The 23,769-nt window shown below is 45.9% G+C and overlaps 1 protein-coding gene and 1 long non-coding RNA gene across 3 annotated transcripts in view; one reads left to right on the top strand and one right to left on the bottom strand.

Annotated features, from left to right (window-relative positions):
• LOC135386002 (uncharacterized) overlaps nt 1–23,769 on the top strand; it is a 101,136-nt gene that overhangs the window by 53,583 nt on the left and 23,784 nt on the right. The gene's annotated exons all lie outside the window — the stretch shown is intronic.
• LOC135385994 (serine proteinase stubble-like) overlaps nt 1–23,769 on the bottom strand; it is a 62,346-nt gene that overhangs the window by 37,835 nt on the left and 742 nt on the right. The gene's annotated exons all lie outside the window — the stretch shown is intronic.

Below are 23,769 nucleotides of genomic sequence, written 5' to 3'. Positions count from 1 at the left end.
ACTCAACTTCAAGAATGTGGGGATATGCTTCTGCAACAGTGCAGTCTTGAGTACAATGGCGTGAGAACCCTCCGGTACCGCAAAGCTCTTCACATTCCGCATGCTCACTGTCAGGGGGGGATTTATTGGCAGGAAAAAAGAAAAAGAAACATAAATAAGAAAGAAAAAGAAATAACAAAAAGACAAATAAATAAATAAAAACAATAAAAAATGGAAGGAAACTCGGCTCACAGGGAGCCCAAGAGGCCCGTATCACTGTCAGGGTTTAATACAACAGCCTCAAGTTGCCAATCGTCTGCTGTCAGGACCGTTGGGAACTCTAACAAATGGCAGATGTCTTCCGAAACTAATCGTTTCCGATTTCCAAACTGCTTCTTCAGGACCTTTTTCTGCCGGATAGTTTTCGTCGGTGAGATCGAGATCTTTAATAGCCAATTCGGTCTTGCCCTTGACTGGAGAACATATATATCGGAGTCTCACGACCTTGGACAATGGTGGATTCTTGTAGACAGCAGCCGCGAATTGGTCCCAGAAGGACATCAAATAGACAATTCGCCATTGAAGGCTCCTGTACGTAGTTTTGGTAAACTGACTGGATGTAGTGTAACTCGTCCAGCAGCATCAGGAATAGCCAACAAAATCATCATCAGCAACAGCACTAGCAGCAGAAGCATTCCAGGAGCTTTCTACCAATGTACAACAACAACAACAACAACAAATAAGTGATGATGACGTAGTGGGATGTTTGGCCGCTGAGGCGGCACCCTATCCCATTGCTTGAGGGAGAGCAGATGGTGAATGATGATGAATGTTCAGAGGCACGCAGGAGCCCTGTTGATGCTAAAAAGATTATGGGGGCTTGGAGAGCGCGTAGCTGATGCGCTGGGTGGGTTGGGATGCAGGAGTGGTTGGGTCAGATGCTGTAACCGCTAAGACGGAAGTCAGGTTGCATATATGTTTCACTGATAGCGAAAAGGAGAGTTGGGTGCTTGAGTAGACACAATTCCACCAACGCATCTGATGCAAGTGATGTGGAGCTGCCGGCCTGTCACTAGTGAAGCCAAACCATCCATTCCATTATTATTCATCAATCAATCAATCAATGGTCCAGCAGATCCATGAGTTGTCGCTGCAGTCGTTTCATCTTATGTCCCGGAAAGGTAACGTTTGGCTGCCAGCTTAGCCGTATAACTTCGAAGTACCTGTCGCAGTGTTCCACCTCGGCCTCTATCTCAGCTTCGTCGATGATGGCTGCTACTTCCCGGTTACGTCTTCAAGAACCGAAGCTTAGGCAGTGATTCCATGATAGGCATGCCTGAGCGATGGGCAAGACACAAGCTAGCTAGCCTGCATTTACGCCATTCTGTCAATCAGGCAGTAATGATCTCGAGTTTAACTTCTAGTTCTCCTCTTGATGGAGAATATCGTTGGAGAAGTAGTCCTTTGTGCTCTGTAAGCTTCGTGATCCTTGCACAAACCGGTGCTCGTTGTTTCCGAAGCCGCTTCCCTCAGTCAGCTTCGGGCCTCTCGATAATCGAGATCTGGAATCGTTCAGAGTCCGCCTTCGCGGGTTTCGGCACCGAAAACTGTAACAAGAGGAACTCAGAGTCCAGTCAAAGATACCGTTTATTGCGGTGATGATGAATGAAATGGGACCGAAGTATATCACATGCAGATAATGTCACACAGATAATCCTTGCGCCCGCTTCACCCTCGTTTTACCCAGTTTTTCAGCAATTATTATTATTATTATTATTGCTGTGGTTGTTGTTATTTCTGTATCCGCGATTCCTAACAAGTACTTGTTCGGAAAGCAGTTATTTCCCCAATAACCCTGCTCCTTTTGCGCATATCAACAAGCAAAGAGACAGCCGGTTACATCAGGGTTGCCATATCGCTAATGCGAAACATAGCCACCTGTCTGCCGAAAAGTAGCCAAAAGCAGTCATAGGTAAGAGATAGTAGCCGACAATGCCACGGGCGTGATGCTTTTTTTTAGAAATAACTAATAATAACAATTGGGAGTAGGTTTACACGTGACGTAAGTCCGCTACACTTGTGTGATTACATGCTGCACGTGCCGCAGGGTAGGACTGCGGATAGTTTCGGTCACCTGGGATACTTTAAAGTGCGGAAGCAACTGCATAGCACGGGAACAAGCACGAGTGAAAGGTGCAAACAAATAACACAGCAAAATGCGCACACAGTAATCAAGAATTCTTGCTGACTGGATAATGGGAAAACATCTAAGTGGCATTGAGTACGGAGGAAATAATTTGTAGCAGACCCTAATTATCGTTCCTGAATATTTCATCATCGACCTAAGAGCTCGAATTTTTATGTTATGTTTTTATGTCGGTCTTGTACATGTCCGTGTGTTAGGCTTCCTGCAAGTCTGAACCGAAGATCGAACTTTACGAAGACCGGACGTGAATAAAGAAAGAAAGACTTAGATAAGTTTATTGTTGTGAGAACACCCTCTCTACACCGAATTTTTATAGACACCCGACTTTGAGAGCCAGGAACTTGGTTTTCGGGCAGACTTAGCCAAATAGTAGCCAAGTAGCCAAACAAAACATTTAGTAGCCAGAAGGACGATAAAGTGGCCATTTTGGCGGCAAGTGGCAACATGTGCAATACGGCCACATGCGCTCTCACGACACGTGAAAGTAAGGACAATTTTAAGATGGCTCACGCACCTTCCAAACACCAGGGCCCGTTTGCATAAAAGTTGAGTACGAGTCTCATTCTCATTCTCAATAACCTCATGCTCATCATCATCCTCTTCATTGGCATTATCGTTGCAGGAGCTTTCCACCAAAGTAACTGGTGCAAGTGATGTGGAGTTGCGGGTCTAACACTAGTGAAGCCAAAATCTTCATTTTATTTTTTCTTAAAATCAGTCTATAAATCAATAGCCTTGGCAGTGCTTCCTGCACGCACACCTAGCGTGGGTTCTCCGCGCTGCGAAGCCTATTGAGAATGAGTCTCAGACTCATACTCAACTTTTATGCGAACGGGACAGCTTTCTGCTTGAGCGGAAAACCCGTAATTTTGAACAGTTAGAACTCTGCCATTCCTTGGAACCCCGAGACGGGCGGGACTTCCCCATGAGAGTATTGTACTTATACTAGATAGACCCCCCCTCCTCTCCTCTAAGAATTGCGGATTCAGCTATCTTTATATCGTTCAGGATAAAATGGTTCAGCAGTGCGTCATCGTCTGAGGCATCTTTCTCGGTAATACAAAGGTTCATGAATGAAAAACCATAGCGAGTAAGGCAAGGGTGACCCCGTTTCTTCTCCTAGCGAAGGTCCGTCTGCTGTGGACGATGCTGGAGGCTCGTGACAACGACCTACATTTGGTAGAAAACGCACTGCCCCGAGGAAGACGACCCGCACAAAACAGGAAGCTACGTTTTCTTGTAATATGGATCGGTAAATGATGATCTCCGCCTGGACCGTGATGACTCTGCAGCCGTTATGCAGCTGCATAGCTGCCGGAGGCAAGACGTCAGCCATATATGGCGTCTGATGTAACCTCATTTTGTCGTGAAAGGGGTGACTGGTATTTCTGCCTCGCGGGTGAACACTACATGCAGAGAGCGAGTGTCAGAATTAATTGTGAGAACCAGCATTCTTGATTGGGATGCGCGGTGATACACGCGACAAAGAGATCTCCCGTTCAGCAGGAAGTTATAGAGATAGGATGGGATGTTGGAGTTCGATGTGCCCTCGGTATACTTTGAGGTTGTTCATGACGTATCATACTGCGGCGCAAGGAAGCCGGCACGGTCTGTGCAGCTTGTCCATATAGCGAGGGCTGAGAATGACGTGTCAAAAATTTCACAGATGAGTAACGGACCGGCAGTCCAGAAGATGTGGGTTCGAGTCCTACAGCTGGCTAACCTTTTCAGTGACTTTCGTCTTTCATCGTTAATTTCTTAGGCAAATTGAGGCTTTGTATGTATTTGTCCCTTTTATGTTGTTCCAGCCTCAGAACATCAGTTCTTTCATGAGTAACGCTAGTTGTCCGTTCTACGAAATCTTTTTCGGGAGCTACCTGTAGTAGCCGCGAAGAAGAAGAGGTGCGTGCGTGCACGTAGTTCTGTATTTGCTTTTGGTTTTCCTCGGAAGCGGCTGCTTCTGTTCATCTCTGTTTGCTGCTATTTGTCATTAAATCTTTTATCACTCTTGCTACTGGCAAGTCTTGGGTCATCTCAACTGGCGACGAGGATGGCGATTCTACCGGCGCAAACCCAACAAACAGTGGCTGTTGAAGACAGCACTCGGAGGTTTCGCTGCCCAGGAATGTTCGTTCCTTCGAAAGAAGAGTGGAATATGTACCAAGTAAGGTTTGAAGCAGCTCTTCGGATGGCTAGGGTCACCGAAGGCGCGGACAAATGCAGCCTGCTAATAACGTGTCTGACGAGGTTTTCAAACATTTGTACAACCACCTTCAACCTCACGACGTTTTGACCGTTGCGTATTCAGAGCTGACCAGAAGACTTGCCGTTCACTATACTCCCAAAAGGTATAAGGAGTTTGAACGCCTCAAGCTTTTCTCGACAAAGCAAGGCGATACGGAGTCGGTAAAGGATTTCGTGCAACGCCTTTCGACCATCATAGCACACTGTGCATATGAAACTGAAACGGATGTTCGTACTTGTTCATTGCTGACAGCATGCATTGTGGGTTTGCGAGACCAACGCGTTCGTGCAAGATTGGTGCTGGAAAAGGAGCTGACGCTGGACAAAGCTGTCACCTTTGCCGAGAATGTCTTGACGCAACAAATGCTGAACATCTCGACAATCTCCGCAGTGTTTTGGCTCGGCTTGGAGATTTTGGCTTCACGCTGAAACGAGAAAAGTGCGCTTTTGTCCAACCCGAAGTGGAGTACCTAGGGCACGTGGTCAGTGCAAGTGGTTTTCGTCCGTCTCCAGAGAACCTCCACCTCTCCACCACCGACGAATGTCTCTCAGCTACGTTCCTTTCTGGGTATGGTGCAACATTATGGCAAGTATTTGAAGTCACTCTCCGACGTCATTTCACCACTGAACGATTTGTTGAAGAAAGAAGCATCTTGGGAGTGGACCGGTTCATGTGTAGAAGCGTTTGAGAAGGTCAAGGAAATGCTGGTTTCCACGGACACATTGACACATTTTGACCCTGCAAAGGCCATTTTCTTAGCCGCCGACGCATCATCTACAGGACTCGGAGCAGTCATATGCCACAAAATCGACGGCAAAGAAAGGCCAATAGCACGAGCATCGAAAACTCTCACGGATGCTGAACGAAATTATGCCCAGATCGAGAGGGAGGCCCTCGCTATAATTTTTGGAGTTAGAAAGTTCCATCAGTACTTATGGGGCCGGAAATTTACGTTATACACTGATCACAAGCCGCTTACTATGATTTTTGGCTCGAAGAAGGGAGTTCCTGTGACATCGGCAAGCCGAATGCAACGTTGGGCGTTGATTTTCATGAATTACACGTTTGATATAGAGTACGTACCGACCGCCAAGTTTGGAAACGCAGACGGTCTCTCCAGACTTCCGGAAGGCCCAGACAAGTTTTTCGACACAGATATGGAGAAGGGCGTGTTTGACGTCTTTCTCACAGAAGTGAATGCTGTCCTGGATCATACTGTTTCCACCTTGCCCATCACGGTAGAAGATATTGCTGAGGCTACACGTCAAAACTCCTTGCTGGCCAGGGTGGCCGAAGCCGTTAGCGAGGGCTGGTCAACAAACGTCGACGCATACGTCAAGCCATACCACGTACGCCGCACGGAGTTGACATTGCACAAAGGGTGCCTGCTTTTGGGACTGCGAACAGTGATTCCGCCGAAGTTCCAGAATTCTCTTTTGAGCATCCTGCATGAGGGCCATGTAGGTCAGACGAAAATGAAGATGCTAGCCAGGTCTTATCTATGGTGGCCCGGCCTAGATCGGGACATTGAAGAGCAAGTGAAGTCCTGTGGACCATGTGCTGCTCTTGCGGCACAGGAAGTCCCGGTTCCGCTTCATCTATGGGAACCTGCCGAAAAGCCTTGGACGCGTCTGCTTGCTGATTTTGCAGATCTGAACGGGAAGCTTTACCTGATCGTGATCGACGCTTTTAGCAAGTGGCCGGAGATATCGCATCTAACGAGCACCACGGCTGCGCACACCTCCACTGCCTTCAGTGAAATGTTTCTCCGAAATGGCTTGCCGGAAGTGTTGGTCACCGATAATGGCCCGCCTTCCAGCAGCAAAGATTTCAGCCGGTTTCTTCAAGCGAATGGAATCAATCATATACTTACTCCGCCTTACCACCCCTAGTCCAACGGGTTAGCAGAGAACTTTGTTCGCACTTTCACAACAGCTCTTCGCTGCTCCACAGAGGAGGGGAGGAAGGACACTGTTCGCGACTTCTTGTTCTAGTATCGAGTAACACCGCACGTCACAACAGGACGTCCGCCGTGCGAAACGTTGAACGGTCGACATTACCGCCACACGTTAGATCTGTCCGGGTGAGCCGTTCGTGTCTGCGAAAGTTCGCGCGTCACGGGACCGCAGGAGGACGAACCTTAATAGGAAAACGCGGGACAGGAGTTTTCAGATAAATCAAAAGGTTTGGATGTTGGACCCTTGCAAGAAGGCGCATTGGAGAATCGGTATCATTGTGGCTAAGCAGGGATCGGTCATTTATGTAGTCGAAGATGAGCACTAGCTTCGGCAACGGGTGCACAAGGACCACATCAGGGGCGAAACTCGGTGGAGTCTTGGGAGGACCAGGCAATTCCCATTGGCGTTCCTCGACTGCGTGAACGGTTCCCTCCGCCGTTACCTTCTCCGGAGGCACACGCATCGTTGGCGCCCGAGAACGAGAACCACCCGAGGGATGATGGTGCCATCGGTATCGGCATCGATCACCACCGCATGTAACTGGATCCGGAGACAATGCTGTCCGGCGTATCCCACCCGCATACGGAAGAGCCCGGAACGCTATGGCTACAACTGAAGAGGGAGGGATGTAGTAGCTGCGAAGAAGAGGTGCGTGCGTGCACGTAGTTCTGTATTTGCTTTTGGTTTTCCTCAGAAGCGGCTGCTTCTGTTCATCTCTGTTTGCTGCTATGTTGCATTAAATCTTTTATCACTCTTGCTACTGGCAAGTCTTGGGTCATCTCACTACCGAGCGACATAACGAGTGGAGCGATGCGTTTGGTTGTGACATGGGACACATGGTAGCATGGTGCTCGTGCACGCATTAGAGAGTATTATATTAGACAATGGATAACGTGGCCTTCGAACTACTGCGTCTACCGTACCCAATCAACGAATAGGTTCTCAGGCACGCAAGCTATCATTAGGTCGCGTGGGCAAGATAACCTCACGGTAACGTTATCGACTATCAAAACTGGCAATGATCTCTGCTATCACAACACACAGGCAAAGTAGGCTCGATTGCTTGTGCGATCCCGTACTTTTCTTTCTTTCTTTCTTTCTTTTTTTAAATGTCGTCCTTACTCTCAAGCGCGGAGGGGTCTTGCAAGAAGTGGATGGAGGAGGTATCATTGTGATGGTGGGTAAAAGCTTTATGTAGCATTGCTCCCATATGTCTAAATCTATATATTTAGCCCTTTTTGGCCTATTCACTCTCGTATTGTTATTGTTGCTGAACGGGTATTCACGACGATTTTGGAATCGTCGACGTTGTTCTGTGTACTATGGGATAAGCATTTGAGCCTCGAAATTACCGCATATCGAGCTAGACAGAACTTGTATCAAAAGCTATTTCCTGCAAGTTACGATTAGCGATATGGCCGAGCGGGTAAAGGCCCAACCGAATGAGACGTTACCACCAGCGGTGGGCCGTCGCGATTGTCGAGCGGCGAGCCACAACTGTGGAGGACAATAGAGACTCGCCGCCGTCCTTGAAGTCCGAGACGAGCTGATCTCGACGGCAAGCGACGGAAGCGGCTCCCACAAGTGAAGTGGGGGGGGGGGGGGGGGCGGTTATGGCAGGATCGGCTCGCCGTTGTTGGCCACAAAGAGTAGTGGGCGTCGTCACGACTATAGCAAAAAAAAAAAAAGGACGGACGGATAGAGGATGAAGGGCGGAGATGCGTAGAGGGTGCATGGGTTCGTCGGGAGAGCAGAGTATTAGATGGGCTGTTGAGCAAGACCTGCCTTCTGCAGAAAGAGAATAAGGTTTCTTGCTTTAGCGGAACGTTCGGCTGAAGAACCAGCGGGGTAGAGGATGTCCGCTAGCGTGCCTGAGGTGGAGCGAGGGAGATGGGCTTCGCGCGCAGAATGGTACGCTCGGCAGTCTCGCAGGATGTGTGGCCACAACTGGCCAATCACAGATCAGTCTCAGGTTAGGCCCATACAGACGCGCCAGTTTTCGGGAGACCCCATAGATGGCGACACGTGGAATTGCCCAGATTGCTGCGGTGGACCGCGTTCGGCAGAAGATCAGAAGATTGTTGCGGATGTAAAAAACGTAATTTAGTGTAGGCGTCCAACATGCAAAACGAAAAAGAGAAGTATGCAACAGATTGATGAAGACGACAACAACTAGAATATAGCGTTCGCTTCTTGCATTCACCATCACGATCAGGATCGCCATCGCCACTCCGATCATCATCGTCATCACTCATATTAGCCCCCCTACCTATGGGGTAGCATACCACCCCTAGAGTGGAAAACCTACCCACTTCATCGTCAAAATATAATTGTTGTTGTTGCATTCGGCTGCTTTGTGAATAGCGGGACCAGCATTGACAACAAATGCGTGCGTGCGTGCGCACTGCTGCAGTATCTTGTTCGTTATAATATGTTATCGCTCAAAAGCATCTGTGTTTGAGACTTCTTCACTTGTAATAAAAGTGCTTATGAAGTCATGTGGCGTTTCTTTCCTTGAGAAAGTACGGAAACGCTGCACGCGGTTACCTCAGGGCGTTTCCCGACAGCGTCGCTGGCCGCTGAGAAAAGCTCGGCGTTCCGCCGCTCGAATAACGCCTCATGCGGTGGTCCGCTCGTTGATGGTGACCAAGGTCGTGCTGAAGACTGGGAGGTGGTGGATTCGAATCCTACCACTGCTGTCTGCTGTCTAAGGTGTTTCTTTCTCTAACTGTCGGCACAGCCGGTTCCCCGTGAAGTCAGCCCAAGACGCATGCTAACCCCCCTCTCCTCCACTCCTTCCCGCTATCCTCTCTCCATGTGTCCACGTCTGTACGCTGCTCATAGCCATAGTTGCTTTGCGTCCCTCTAACACGGAATTAAAAAAAAACAAAAAACTATTAATTGCCAGCTAGATATGTACTGTAGGGGACACGGTTGTCTAAATTCAGCACTGTGCATATTTCATCTCAAATTTCCTGGTGTTGCAAGACTATTTCTTTGGAGTAATAAACACGTGCAGCACACGGTCCACCTTCAAACACAATATTGGCGCAACACTTTCAAGCGCAACAGAGGTAATATGAGACGGCGAAGTACTGACAGGCGATATTAGCCCCTACCGTGTCCCCAACAGTACGTCTCTTGAAAACTTGTACCAAAAATAAAAAAGAAGACAAATAAGAACAAAATGATTGAAGGATACGGAATGTAACCTACCAGGCTTATCCGGCTTATCGCAAGTTCAGCTTCTCATTTCTCACAGATTCAGGTACAATTATCTCAAAGAGACCGACAACAACAAATCGTGCTCCAAATGTTTAAACTTGCGTAACAGCTGGCTTCCAAGTACTACAAACTTCCGCACCAGAACACTAGACGCGTATTTTTATTTACCGCGGCAGAAATAAAGCATATTGGGAATTAGAACAGGCAAGCGGCGCGTTATCTTGCTTGCGTTATCTGCGTCTCTTCTTGCGTTATCTTGCTCTTCTTGCTTCTGTACATATTAGTGTGGGCTATGATGCAACTTAATTGTGCATTGAGGGTCCGACTGGTTCTTACTTCGTCTTCAAGAACTGTATAGGGAGCAAGTTCAGCGTCCGAGTTGATTATCATGCGCTGCTTTTATTTCCTCCGCGACATGCATGCGACAGGGCAGGTGAATGGGGTTATTATGCTAATGAGCTCCAATAGGGGTAAAAGTAGTCTAAGTGCAGTGTACGTGTTATGTTATGGCAGTTATAGAGCTTGGGGCGGGGTATATCATATTGCTTATTTGCAATATGCAGTAATGTCATGCTGATGAGTTTGCGCACCTGCATAACATCTTGGAGTGCGAGACACAGTTGCGTGTGGAGTCGGTACTCTTCACTGAGATTACGTATATACGGATGTAATGTGTCGTATCATTGCGTTGTCTTGCCCTGAGGAGGCTTCTCTAGAAAGTATTTTGACTCAGCTATTGAATATTCGGATAAGCACGTAAATTATATTTAGGACACTTGGGTATCTTTCGTAAATGCGTCTATTTTCTATTGTACGAGGTGGGAACTGACCAGTACGCAATGTCCGGTGTATGTTTTAACTTCATGTATGGGCATTAGAGTGCAAATTTAGTTTCTGCGAGTCGTGTGTGACAGGTGACGCATTTTCATATTTGTGAATGATAGCTTTCCATTCCCACTGTGAGATCCACGTGCGATAAGAAAATGTCATTTCTGTCACAACATGACTTTCATCTAGCGCGCGTCACAAGTGTCTTATGTCCTGCAGGTAATGTATTGAGCCTTAATTGCAGTAAATACATTTCTCTAAAGACATCATCACAAGCTCAAATTTACGGGGCACAACGTGACAGATTTCGTTCAGATGATGCTAGGATTCTTGAAGGCCTCAAAGCATGGTTTGTTGTTCCCCTTAAACAGAGCGAGCTGTTACTCAATTGTTTTAACTTTCCGCAGAAGTGGAAGAATATTCGTTTTCGTTACTTGAATACTTGACTTCCTAGTGGTATCGTAATTTCCGCAGTGAAACGCCTCATCCCATCGTCATGCACAGAGTTTTGTTGTTTCCTGGCCATTCTGAACGTGGGCTTTTTCTCGTATAACATTTTCATTCCTGGACTTCCAAGAATAAAATAGGACAACGATGCGCGGCTGCTGGGAAAATACTGATCGTGGGTGGCATTATTTTCCACTTTTCCGAGCGGCCCGAAACGAGTTTAGCGAATGTGTGTATTTCACAAGCTTGAGAAACGAAAATCGGCAGTTGTGCTGTGTCACGCCGATGATGTCATCGCGGGGAAAAAAAAGTAGCCGAAGCCAAAACGGTTTGTAATGAACGTGTAACAAAATTAAATTAAACGCTTAATTTTAATTAATTAATTAATTTTAATTAATTAATTTAATTAATTTAATTAATGCTCCAGGTCTTGAAGATAGCAGCGTGCGAGAAATACATGTCGTTCTCAAACCAAATTCACAACTGCAGAAACAATATCGCCAATATGCAAACTATCACGCTGATATAACAGTCATCCACCATAGTCCATTCGCTACATTCATGCGCGAGCGATTTAGAGCACCCATCTCTTCGGTTGTACGAGACAACATATCCATATTCTTCTTCCTTCGCCTAATAACCCGTAGTACATAAGTATAGGGATACTTCTGCGGGAGTTTGTAGTCTCCAGGATTTCGACGTACTCCATGTATTTCTGTTTTCAAGTCAAAAGCCTGTTATGGGTGATGAGACGAGTAGTGGTCTACGCATACTTTCACCCTCTGCTTGCCCCGTGCCATTGACTGTCGAGCCCTGTTCAGCGTCGTTCATCGTCTCATCATCAGGACACATCTGATTCCATCCATTGTGCCTTGGGGTAGTGGGCCGCCCCTCATGTGGCGAATTTTCCCCATTCATCATCGTTAAGTTATCTGTTGTTGTTGCCCAGTGCTTTCAAGTGAACATAGTGAACTGATGGCATTGTTCATATCCTTTTCCCATTCAACCAATAATACCTTTGTGTCTTGTAGTTTTCACATCTGAAAGAGATACTCAGAAAAAAAAAAGAAGAACAATAGCGTGTTCTTTGGAAGTTCTGGTGCCGACTTAGGACCAAATTTCCTGTAAATACCGTGAAGTCACTGAAATGTCACTGAACATCACAATACTGGGCAAATCGATAGACACGTACGTGTGTTCCCGAAAACTACTGTCTCGAAAGTTTCCGAAATGCTGTTGTTTGACTGGTCATTAAGGTGTATCCCAGTCATACATGACTGTCATCTTGACTATACTTCAAAACTCATGCTGTAGCATCGCATTATTTGTGACATACAAAATTATCTAGATAAATAAGAAAACAAAACGTTGAATTGTGGGTCTGCACTAATACTTCCTGTACTCCAGCAGGCCTATCCAAATGCTACTCACGATCTGGCTACCTCATCAGTTTTCGAAAATGGTCGCAGCGGCCCTCCACAAGAAAGTGCACCGGTATGCAGAACGCGGGTATACCCTCTAAAGTTTTCGCCAGTCGCGCAACAACTTCCTCGTGAGCCTCAGAGGTCGGCATATGGAACTGTGGCGTCTATACACCTACACCAGTAGGTGGTCAGCGTCCCCCACCACACAACGCGTGTGATAAATGTACCTATTTTTTTTTTTCCGTCTGCAAGGAACCTGCAACATTATCGTGTGCACAAGAACGAGTATCATCTACCGCAGTGCTATAGCCGGAACCGTCCGTGCGAGGAGGAAGCACTTGATTGCAGAGTAACAGTAATTTGTTTATGTACCACGCCATCCCGTTGCCGTATCACTATACTGGATCGTCTCGTGTTGGGTCACAAAAAAGAAAACATAATGGTAACGAGTTTTCGCAACGAAGGATTCTGATTCCACGTGCAAGTCACGTTGCTCCGCAGCATGAGGTCTTTACGCGTCATCCCTTGGGTTTGTATAGCGCTCTCAGAGCCTTGCATACTTTGCCGTGTCGACGGAGAATGCGTCACTTAGTTACCTGCTAGTGTATTAGCAACATAAAAAATAAAAAAAAACTCCACCAGTAGTAAGTTGAGGCTACAGAGTGATGTTGATCACAGAAAGGCCGAGAAGAATAGTCAAATTTAGTTTTTGTGTTGATGCCAGTCATTTTCGAGAGGGTGATAAAGAGCAGCGAAAATCCCAATTGTTCCAACCAACCAATCAATTAATTCCCCTCTCTCTAGAATAGAAGTAGAAAACAATATGGAAACGTAGGTCATACTGGTGCGACCAGCTGTTCCATGATGCTTGATGTGTGAAAGCTCTGAATGATTTAAAAGATTATTTCAGCACGTATGCCCTTGCCAGGGCACGCTAGTTCGCCAGGGCACGCAGCGCAGGTTGTTGGTGCTGCTTTGGCCAGCTACCCAGTACCTTCTCAATACTAAAAGGTCATTTGTCAAGTTTAGCAAGGGCTTTCATCAAGTGTTCGCAGACTAGAGTCGAAGCGTCGGCAGGTGACCAGCACGTGCTCCGTGTTCCCCACGGTTGTGCAAGTTGAACATCCCCTCTCTCTAATCTTCAACTTCTCTGTATTCTGATTTGCCATTCTTATATTCTCTGTATTCTTGAACCATCTGACAAATGCTTTGTTACCAGTAGCATGGCCGAGCGGGATTAAGGCGCTCTGCTCGTTGGTGGTAACCAAGGTCGTGCTGAAGACTGGGAGGTGGTGGGTTCGAATCCTACCACAGTGTGTGCTGTCTGAGGTTTTCCCTGGGTTCTCCGAAGACATTCCAGACAAATGCCGGCACTGTTCACCTCTGAAGTCGGCCCAGGACGCATACTAACCTCCTGTCCCCCACTTCTCCTGCTCTCCTCCTCCATCTGTCTACATCTGTACGCCGCCGTTGCTTCGCGGCGCTAACACGGACTTTTTTTAAATCTGTTGTATTTCTTTTTTTCTTTGTGTTTTTCGCTACATCATCAGCCAATTCTTTTTCCAAAATGAATGCAAAATACCTGGAAGGAGTCCCTTAACAAAAGTACTCCGTGAAAGTATACTACGATTTCCGTCCATTTCACAAAACACTTTCAAAATGATCATTTCCCATCCTCAAAATACAGATTCTTCACACATTCAAATTATCCATATCCATAGTCCCTTGTGAAGCTGAAGCAAGGCGATTCACACAACGGGTGTGGTCAGCCTCAAGGTTTAGGCCATCCACGCGAAGGGCCTGATTCTACGTAATACCCTCATTCTTAGGATCACGCAGGACTTCTAACCGTTGAACAAGAGAGAACTGATGTTCTGAGGCTGGAACAACATAGAAAGGACAAACACATACAAAGCCTCAAATTACCTAAGAAATGAACGATGAAAGATGAAAGTCACTGAAAAGGTTAGCCAGCTGTAGAACCTTTTCAGTGACTTTCATCTTTCACTTCTATAACCGTGTTCATAATCATCATTCATAATTTAATTGTTGTTGTTGTTTTTAAGTATTGAGAGAGGTCAGCCAATATTTGGCTTGCTACTGTTCAAAAAAAAAGAAAAGAAAAAATTACACACAAAAAAATTGTTGTTGTTTGTAAAGTAGTCGTAAGCTTCCTTCTTTAGTACTCTAGTTCATAATAGTTTCTCTTTAAACAACATCATATGTGCACGACACGTTGTTTTGCGTTGGGAGCTAAAGTTAACGGAGGGTGAGATACGTGACCGAAGTAGGAGGACGTCGTGTTCCTCTGTCCGCTCGCGTGTTTCGCATCGGTCGTGCATCGGATGCGATCACGCGATTTTCTCGGTCACTTGGACAGAGGCCACCGCATATTTGGCCGACCCTGTGTAATGCTCTATTGAAGTTGAGGAAATAACATACGGAGGATTCGCTTCGTGATTGTGCGCGTCGACGTGTTCCTTCGAAGGTTGCTCGAAAATAGCCCAGTGTATTATGCAACGAAAATATTTGAATACATCTTGTACACGCAGCTCTTGATACTTTCTCATTCTCTCTGATGTTCTGTTCATGCGTCGGTATTCTATTTCCACTACTATAGTAACCTGAAGCCGGAGTTGATTTATTTGATTTGATTTCGGGGGGGGGGGGGGGGGAAGATCGCAGAGTGGAACACAACATGCCGGTACGCGGCTTGATGTCAGAGGCCCTTTGACGTATCTGGCGTAGTTAGGCCATTTGAAAAAGTTCCAGGGATCAGCGCTCGCCCTGGCAGGGCGTGCTGGGAAATGCTGTGCAAAACGACAATGATTTGCTATCGTCTCCGGTCGTCGTCGTCGTCGTACCGGTGTATGCACTGTCGCTGTCGTTTTGCACAGCATTTCCCGGCATGTCTTCTCAGGGCGCGCGCTGGTCCCTGGAACTTTTGCAAATGGCTGCGTGGCTGCGAATTTTTGTAAAACTGTCAAAAACAATAATTGCTGAAGGTGAGATAACTCTATTACAGTTCGATAATTCCGCGAATGTTGCCGTACGGGCACTGGACAGTTGTTTCGGACTTATATGTTTTTGAGAAAATATACTGAACGGTCTGTCAACACTACTTACAACTCATAGCGGACACTAGGCGGCTTTATTAAGACCCCATCAGCGGCACATAAGTGAACACGTTTGGACAAGTTATCGGATATGTGGATACGTCTAGTGTGTGTGGAGGGGGGGGGGGGGGGTGACGTCTGGGTTTCAATTGGTGGCCTTACGTTGCGAGACAAATGTCAATGTTAGGTAATTAGATTTTAGGTAATTAGTGAATTTTATGTAATTACTCGTCTTGTCCGCCTAGCCGCATAACTCAAGTGAGAAAACGGCATCCATGCTGCTCTTATATAGCTTTTTTAAAACGTAAAGGCTGTTGCGCACAAAAAAAAAAAAAACAAAAAAAAAACGGTATGTATATTGTCTGTCAGGATCGTCCTCATCCTGCCATGGTTGCCTTCGTCTTCTTGATGACAGCCTGTAGTTCCTCTATGGCTTCTTATTTGACTAAAAATCACTCTCTTAATCATTCTGCTGCGGGTATATTTCCTTTATCCTTCGAAATTCCACTTTCGAGCGCAGACTACAAAATAAATTGTGAAGTAGAAGTGTTTGTCACAACAACAACAATAAATGAAGAAGTGATGATGACATGGGATGTTTCCCCGATATTTGTCACAATACTGATGTTTTCCTCCAGTTTTATGGTAATTTAGATACTGACATTCGAATGGCTTTTCTGTAGTCGCGTGGCACCCGCATGTCCTTGTTTGCTTGTAGATGCATATTCTAAGCGATATTCGCAATTGTATTCCCATCTGAATGCATTTGCCCTGTTAGCATTTGCATGTCAAGTACCACACTAGTCGTCAGGTATTCTGTCTTAACCTGGACACTCAATAACAAAAGGCATATAGTACTGATTCCGTAGAAACGACCTGTCAGCGAAACCACAGATTCGCGACATGGACGTAACGTTCAACTCAGCGGGATTCATTCTTAAAAAGCACCACTCCTGTAAGACGCAAGCGTGCAGATGAAAACAAACGAAAATGACCACGACAACCGGTGACGGCTCCTGCTGTGTTGGATAAAGTACTTAGGAGTGTATCGGTGGACATGTTGTTTCCGTAATGCCCGCTTTCATAGAGGAAGCGGCCTTCGATGTGTTCGCTTGTCGACACTTCTTAAATGCAGAAGAGCGTTATCCAGTACTCGAAATTTGATTCCTAGGCATAAGTTCGCAGCAAAACTATTTTTCCTTTTCTTCCTTTCTTCTTCTTCTTCTTTTTTTCTTTTTTTTTTTTACGGGTTCGGTCCAGGTTCAGGTCCATGGATTTTGGTTCGGTACTACACAGAAACACGACTCACAAAGACACAAAACGGTTGACTGAAATGATTATGAGCATCGTGTACCACATTCGAGTGAATGAAGTTTCCAATGACATTTGCAGATAGGAGTCACTTGTACTCCTCGACTACGCTTTCCTTCGAACCTTTCATGACATCGCTGTCGAAGCGATGTCATGAATATATATAAATAAATTCTATTTATAAATAAATAAAAAGTAACGCCGAACCGTTTGTCGAACCGGTTCCGAACAGTACTTTCCATTAGTAGTTTTGGTTCAGGTTCAGTTCCAAAGTGGCAAAAAGAAAACAAAAAAAAACAGTGGTTCGGTTCGGTTCCGGTTCGGGAAAAAATAGCGGTCTAGTTTCGGTTCGGTTCGGTCTAAACAGCTGCATCTGTCGTATTTTACTTGTCTGCAGTCCCCGAAATTAAACATAAGTAGCAAAGTGCAGAACGCTAAAGTGCCTGCAGAAGTAGTCTTCTCTTTTTGCTTTTGTGGTAACAATAAGGCAACGTAAATATAAATGTGACAATAACTTCACTGCCAATGCACTTTATTAGACCTTAGGGTACGAGTGCGGTTGAAAGTGATCCCAGAAGGAATGAAACCGAACGAAGCAAAAGTGAACCCGCAATGAATGAAAGGGGGGGGGGGGGGGTAACGTCGGGTAGACGAGCGGTCTGCTTGCCTAGCTGGCGGCATGTTGCTCGGGGAATGAATGAAACTAAACCAGAATCTGGCTGTCGAATGTTTGGTTTTGGTATATAGCTATTGCATCGTATGGTATAGTATTATCGAAAGTACTGTTTGAAGGGTATGGTACTTGCCTGCCAACCCTACCGTCGGGCTAATTCACTTTTAATTATTTTTTTTAATTATAATCTATACATCCGCGAGTTCGACACATACAGATGATTATATCCGTATCCAGCGAAGAATCTCGCTCAGAAAACCAAATCGTGGTGACGAGAGGGGACAGCGTAGTTCTCATAGTTCGCAACGGTACTTACATTTAGGATTCTCTCAGCTGTTTCAACGCAAATTTGCTTCCCGAAGTCCAGGAGAATAGGATTGCCACGAATGCGTTGACAAATAGGGCACCGTCAGGTACACGTGAACAGCCAAGCGTGCTGCAGGCGGACGCCAAGGAGGATGCTGGTGACGCTCCTGTCGACATCCGCGAGGCACGTCTCGCGGGACCATCAGTCGGTCGCATTGCTATAATTTGTTTTGTTCACTTTCAGTGTTGACAGGAGCACACGCTTTGTTCGAGCGAAAAGTATGTCGACATTTCAGTGACATGTCGGTGCCGGCCGCTTTCTCGTAGAGTTTGACAAGAAATTAATTAAATTGTAATTAAATGGCTCGTTCCTATAAGCGACCGTAAGTCACAGAATAATCATTGTTATTGATCATTGACATCCTCTGTGATGAGGCTTTCCCTCTTCATTTTTCGTCCCAAAGTTTCAGAGGAAAAGGAGCATGAAAATGACTCGCACGTCAATACAATGTGCACTAACTATAACTACGCTTCACTTGTTGCATGATATGGGGCTTTGTAGCACAATGCGTCTCGTAAGTCGTTACTACAGATAGTTTCGAAGTCCAACTATAACGACGGAGGAATTCAAGGTCCACTTGGTGGGAACAATTTGGTGTCTGTTCTCATGAGTTGGTGCACGGTGAGTCTATACATCGGTGAGTCCGACACATACAGATGATTATATGTTGAATGTCGGCACAGTTCCCCCTGAAGTCGGCACAGGACACATACTATTCCCCCCTGTCGCCCATTCCTTCCTGCTATCCTCTCTCCATTTGTCCAGCTCATAGCCACAGTTGCTTCGCGCAGAATTGAAAAAGAAAACATTCGTACAGACACATTGTCAATATGTTCTTATGCACGAAGCAAGAAAGAAAACATTCTCCGAGAAAGACAAGTTCATTGCTTGTCTATAGCGACAACCAGCATTCAGTCAATCACCGCAATGTTGCATGACTGGTTGTGACTGAAAGAAACGAGTCTGAAAACGAAACGAAAGATGCCATTCTGGACGATCTTTCATCGCCATCCTGAAGGGGGTTCAACTACGTTCACGTTGGATCGCTTCTTTATGCTATAAGCCATCCAGTATGAAGAGGTAGTTTATAGGCGACGTGGAAGAGAAGGAACAGTGTAGAAATCAGTAACATAGTCAGCAGGTCTCGCGCCTTCTTTATTTAAAAAAAAAAAAAGAAGCATAGTGAGGAAACTCCCTAAGACTCTGATTATGTTTTAATTTTGTTTAATTAGACAACTACTGCGCGAAGGGTAACAGGACAGCACGGTTATCAGATTTCTAATAAATATGTATTAAGTGATTAACAAGTTGACGCTAGCGAATTGTTCGTGATAGTACTAACGACGACAGTTCCCCCCTTTTTCAGAATAGACATTTGAAGTTCATGTGCGCTCACTTCTGTGGATACGTATTTTAAGTTAAGTATCGGGGGCCGTACGCTCTCCCGGATACATGCGACCTCATACGATCAATGCACGTCATGTCAACGGGAATGATATTCTCAATATCATCCTTAAGAGGATGTGCTCTTCTTCGTCGATTGCAGTTGTATCAAGTCCGTGAGATAAAAATATATTTGCCTGCGTTTTTCCTTCTGTGAAAACAAGTGGGATCGTTCTTTCAGGTGCGTCTGCTTATGCACATATTCCGTGCATGAATTCTAACGAGCGAAAAACGTCGCGAGTGCACAGTCGCTCCGCAGTGAACTTTGAGTTTATCGACCCGAAACCAACCTAGACGACGATTTCTGTTACGAAGGGAGAGGAAACGTTATCAACATGGCCGGTTCGTCTTCATGGCATCGGAAGTGCACGCCAAGGATGGGCCGATTTTCCTCATTTCTGTCTCGATCAGGAAGAGTGGATGAAGCATTTGTTTTTCTTTTTTGTTTTGTAGTGAAGTGCGCGCTGTACAATGTGCACATCACGATTTTTTTTTCTTTTTTCATGTATTGACTCGAAATTTACTGTGGTACAAGCAGGAAATCCCATACAAATCAATTTCCTATCTGTTTGGCATCAATACGCGACATACTTATCGGTTGCTCTGAACTGTCAAGTGCGCCTGTTAGTTTCCAGGAAGTTCTTGAACTCTCCAAACTTGAGCAATGCTGCCACTGCTTCCAGCTTCTATTTGTGTGGCACGCTAGCGGTGCTGTGCTTGTGCTGTGACGAATTCCAGTTTCAGGGGGCATAGATTGGCTCTGTGTCTTTTATGGGGTTTCGTGGTCGCTATTGGTGCACCTCTATTGGCTTATATAAATGCACTTGTTATTTTTCTCTCCCGTTTTCTTTGTTTACTCATACGGAGAGAAAAATACGTGGATGGCTCTCAGGCGTTCAGATTCAGAGCTCCCCTATCTCAAATGAAAAGAGAATACTATTTCTGCATTGTACTGGGAAAGTGACAAAAAAAATTCGCGATTTTCAGCGCCAGCTGTGTGTGAATCAATGTTTGATGGTTGTTATCATGCAATGGCGATTACAGGATGCGATCAGTCACACACTGAGTATAACTGTAGAGGAGATGGTCTTCCTCTCATCAGGAGACCTGACCGGCGGTGATGGAATGTCCCAGCGGGCAGATGTTCGTGGATGGATGGATGGTACTGTGACGTTACACGTAAGGGGTTTGTCTGCCCAGTGTGGTGACATGTTGCGCGTGCCGCAGGGTAGGACTGCGGATAATTTGGACCACCTGGGGTTCTTCTTGACGTGCGCCGGAAATCTCCGACACACGGTGCTGGAAGCAGTGTTTACCTCCCTCACGTTGCTACCGCCCTCGGCTGGGATCGAACCTGCGATCTTGAGCTCAGCAAGCCAGCACGTTACAGACTGAGCTACCGAGGACGGCAGATGCTCGTGACCTCACGCTAAGACTACGGTGAGCTCACCAGACTAGGACTACTACGATGATGTCGGTAGAACTACAGAACGGACTGGCTGGCACGTCGTCGTCGTCGTCGTCTGTGGCGGCCTATCTGCTACTGGCGCAGACGACGACGACGATATCTTCGCATGTCATCTTTTCGCATGACGGGTCATGTACACCCGTGTGTTTTCTGCGAACGACCACGAGATCTCGGGTGGTCTGCCCTTAATAGTTGACGCTCTAAAGAGAAAAAAAATTAGACGACGGTCATCTGAAAAAGCAAGAGGCGAAATTTCAATGTAGAGCTTATATTCAGGTCGCTGAAAATTGTACGGACATAATTTATGGTTGTGACGAACCGGTTTCGTGCATCAAATGCCATTTCCACTTAGCGAATAAGCTGTTCTATTTTGTTTTTCTGTGGGCACCTGTCAGCGGTCTTCCTCGAAATAAATAAATCGCTACCGATGTAACCTATATAAAATATGATACATTTTAACACAGTGTGTTGTACGTCTCCAGCAGTACTAACCCACACCCTTCCTTTTCCATTGGTTCGTTGCAGCGAACCAATACTTAGACGCAACACTTTTCGAGTACATGCACCTTGAAGTTTGGAGCTGATTGTCCGACTCGAAATTGTAACAGATTACCTAGTCTCTGTGGCGCAAACATGCTCGAATAGAATCACGCACGTAAGCGAATGCGCGCAGTCAGGTCATCGTGCAAAGTTTATGTTACAGCTGGTTCCGGATCTAAAAGGCGGCCCTTTGAATCGTGCAATCGTTAACCACCTTTGAAAAACTGTTTCGTATCTAGGAGGACGGTGGACAACAGTTTATCTCTCAGAAGGGTTCCAAAAAGAAACACGGGAAGGAACGAAACGGGTCGTGACGAGATGGACCGTGCTTTGAATACTTTGAGGTACTTCCTTTTAGTTTTGTTTCTGAGTTTTGACTACGCTTTCCTAGGCTAGATTGGAAGATAAAATAAAAGTCTGATGTGGACCAGCGTGCAATTCAAGAGCATCAGCCACTCAGGGCGCGCGGCATTGCCCTTCCAACGGTGTCTGACCTTGCGATCGTCGAGCTAGACGTTATTGGCACGTGCACAGCACTTGTCTGATGAAGCATCCCGAAGATATGTCTCGTACTACGCCTATACTTCACAAGCCGAAGCTATCAATGTCAAGTTCAATGTTGTCTCCGAAGCCATTCTTTGCTTCGAAATACGACTGGCAACGAGTTATTATCATTACGTGTGGCTCTCTTTTTTTGGCCCTGGCTTCTGGAAATGGCAGTAATAGATGCAGTCGTCTATTGTTAGCGAACCATGTCTCTTATGTATGCCAAGTACAAAAAAAAAAAAAACGGTTGGCAGGAATTTCGTTTGGCAGGTTCGTCCTTCATGCTGGCCCCTCAAGAAGATGTCCCGACGAAGGTGATGCGTTAGATATATTGGAATGTTTTCCAGCGAGTGTGATGACACGAGCGCGTTTCGTCATCGCTATCTGGAAGACCAAAACGAAACAGTTCATTTCAGCGTTGACGTCGATGGCGATTTTTCCCCAGAAGGAGTCATTTATTTCCGACGGCATCGTGCGAGCCTTCCGCTTTGACGCGTGCGCCAACAAGATAGGCGTGGCTCACATATATATACTCGGTTCCAAACTTGTCGAGCGCTTACATATCACTTCACGAAAAGAAACGCCGACCAGCATAAAAAATCTCCTTCCGCGAATCTTTGATCATTCCCAGCGGCTCCTCCGTACATGATGGAGCTCCTGCGGGCGGACTTCGCAGAATCGTTGATAGTTATCATTAGAGAGGCAGGAAAGGTCGATGGCATTTCGATAGGTTCACTTATGTTTATTTATCTTATTGTTTTTATGATATTCGGCACGAGGCGTCGATATTAGGCAAGGTCGAATTGAGGGCAATGGGTTGACGCGGGGATAAAAGAGGTGATGCTGCATTGGAAGAAGACGATGTTCCACCGTCTGACCTCTGAAAACCCGGTTTCGTTTGCTTTACGGTGCCGCTATCGTGTCTCATTGGAAGTTGCTCGCCGTGTTCGTATTACTCTATCAGGTTGCTGCCTTCTTTAGATAGGATTGGTCCAGCATTGGCGATGGTTGAACTATTGCGAACACGGAGATGCTACGTTTATTTGCGCCTATGTCTGGCTGATTTACGCTTTTTTCTTCGACATTGAACGCAATTCGTACGATGTCATTTAATTACGAAAATTCAAGACAACTCTCGGTTTCTACACTCCTGCCATTATCCAGGGGTGGTGCAAAATGATCAGGAAATGCAAGGTGATTTCCTGGTTGGTCGGACTAGAAGGCTCACTCTGTTTAGTTTTCGTCCCGTGTAAGAAGGGTGGGTACGCGTGTTGGGCGATGAAAGAAAACGTAATTATGGAAAAGGGTTGTCTCGCTTTTTTTTCCGAGTGGGCGAGTGAACTGTTTGGCTAATGCGTTCTTCGTTTGGGTCATGGTATCCTCCCCCAAGTCGTATGCAAAGGAATCCGCTTCTGACAGAGCTGGTCCCAAGGTCTGTACTGCCTCCCTTATTATAATGTCTTTCGTTTTGTTTTTCCTCTCTGGAAATGTGCGGGTCTTATTTGTATACAAATGTTTTTCTTACTTTCATGATACGCCCACAATCTGAAAGCTCTGTTTGCCTTTACTTTTTTCTTCTTCTTCTAACTGTCGGACCTGTCAAGGTCCACGAAGAAAAAAATAAAATAAAGAACGTACTCGTCACATTCTTTCTCTTTGTGATGCACTTCCAGTTCAATGTTTTTCCTGGCACTTTGTACCATCGTACTACACGCGTGTGGGCAAATATGCTTTACCGCTGCAGCGGAAAGTGGTCAACGTACTGCAAATGCATAATGCAACCTTCACAGAGCTAAGAGTGCTCGGCACAAGAATTTCATGGTACTCGCAACAACAATGGGAATATCTAAAACTTTAGTGAAGACGTATCGATGAATACAGTTGCTAACGACATCCTGTTGGACGAACGAGTTGCGATGACTGACGAACGAACGAACGGACGTCGAGTTGCTTTCGCTAACTACTTTCGCGTTTCTCCATTAGAACATCATTG

The sequence above is a fragment of the Ornithodoros turicata genome, chromosome 2 (assembly GCF_037126465.1).
Source record: "Ornithodoros turicata isolate Travis chromosome 2, ASM3712646v1, whole genome shotgun sequence".
Lineage (NCBI taxonomy): Eukaryota > Metazoa > Arthropoda > Arachnida > Ixodida > Argasidae > Ornithodoros > Ornithodoros turicata.
The sequence above is the reverse complement of the archived record's forward strand: the minus strand, read 5'-3'. Positions and strand labels throughout refer to the sequence as shown.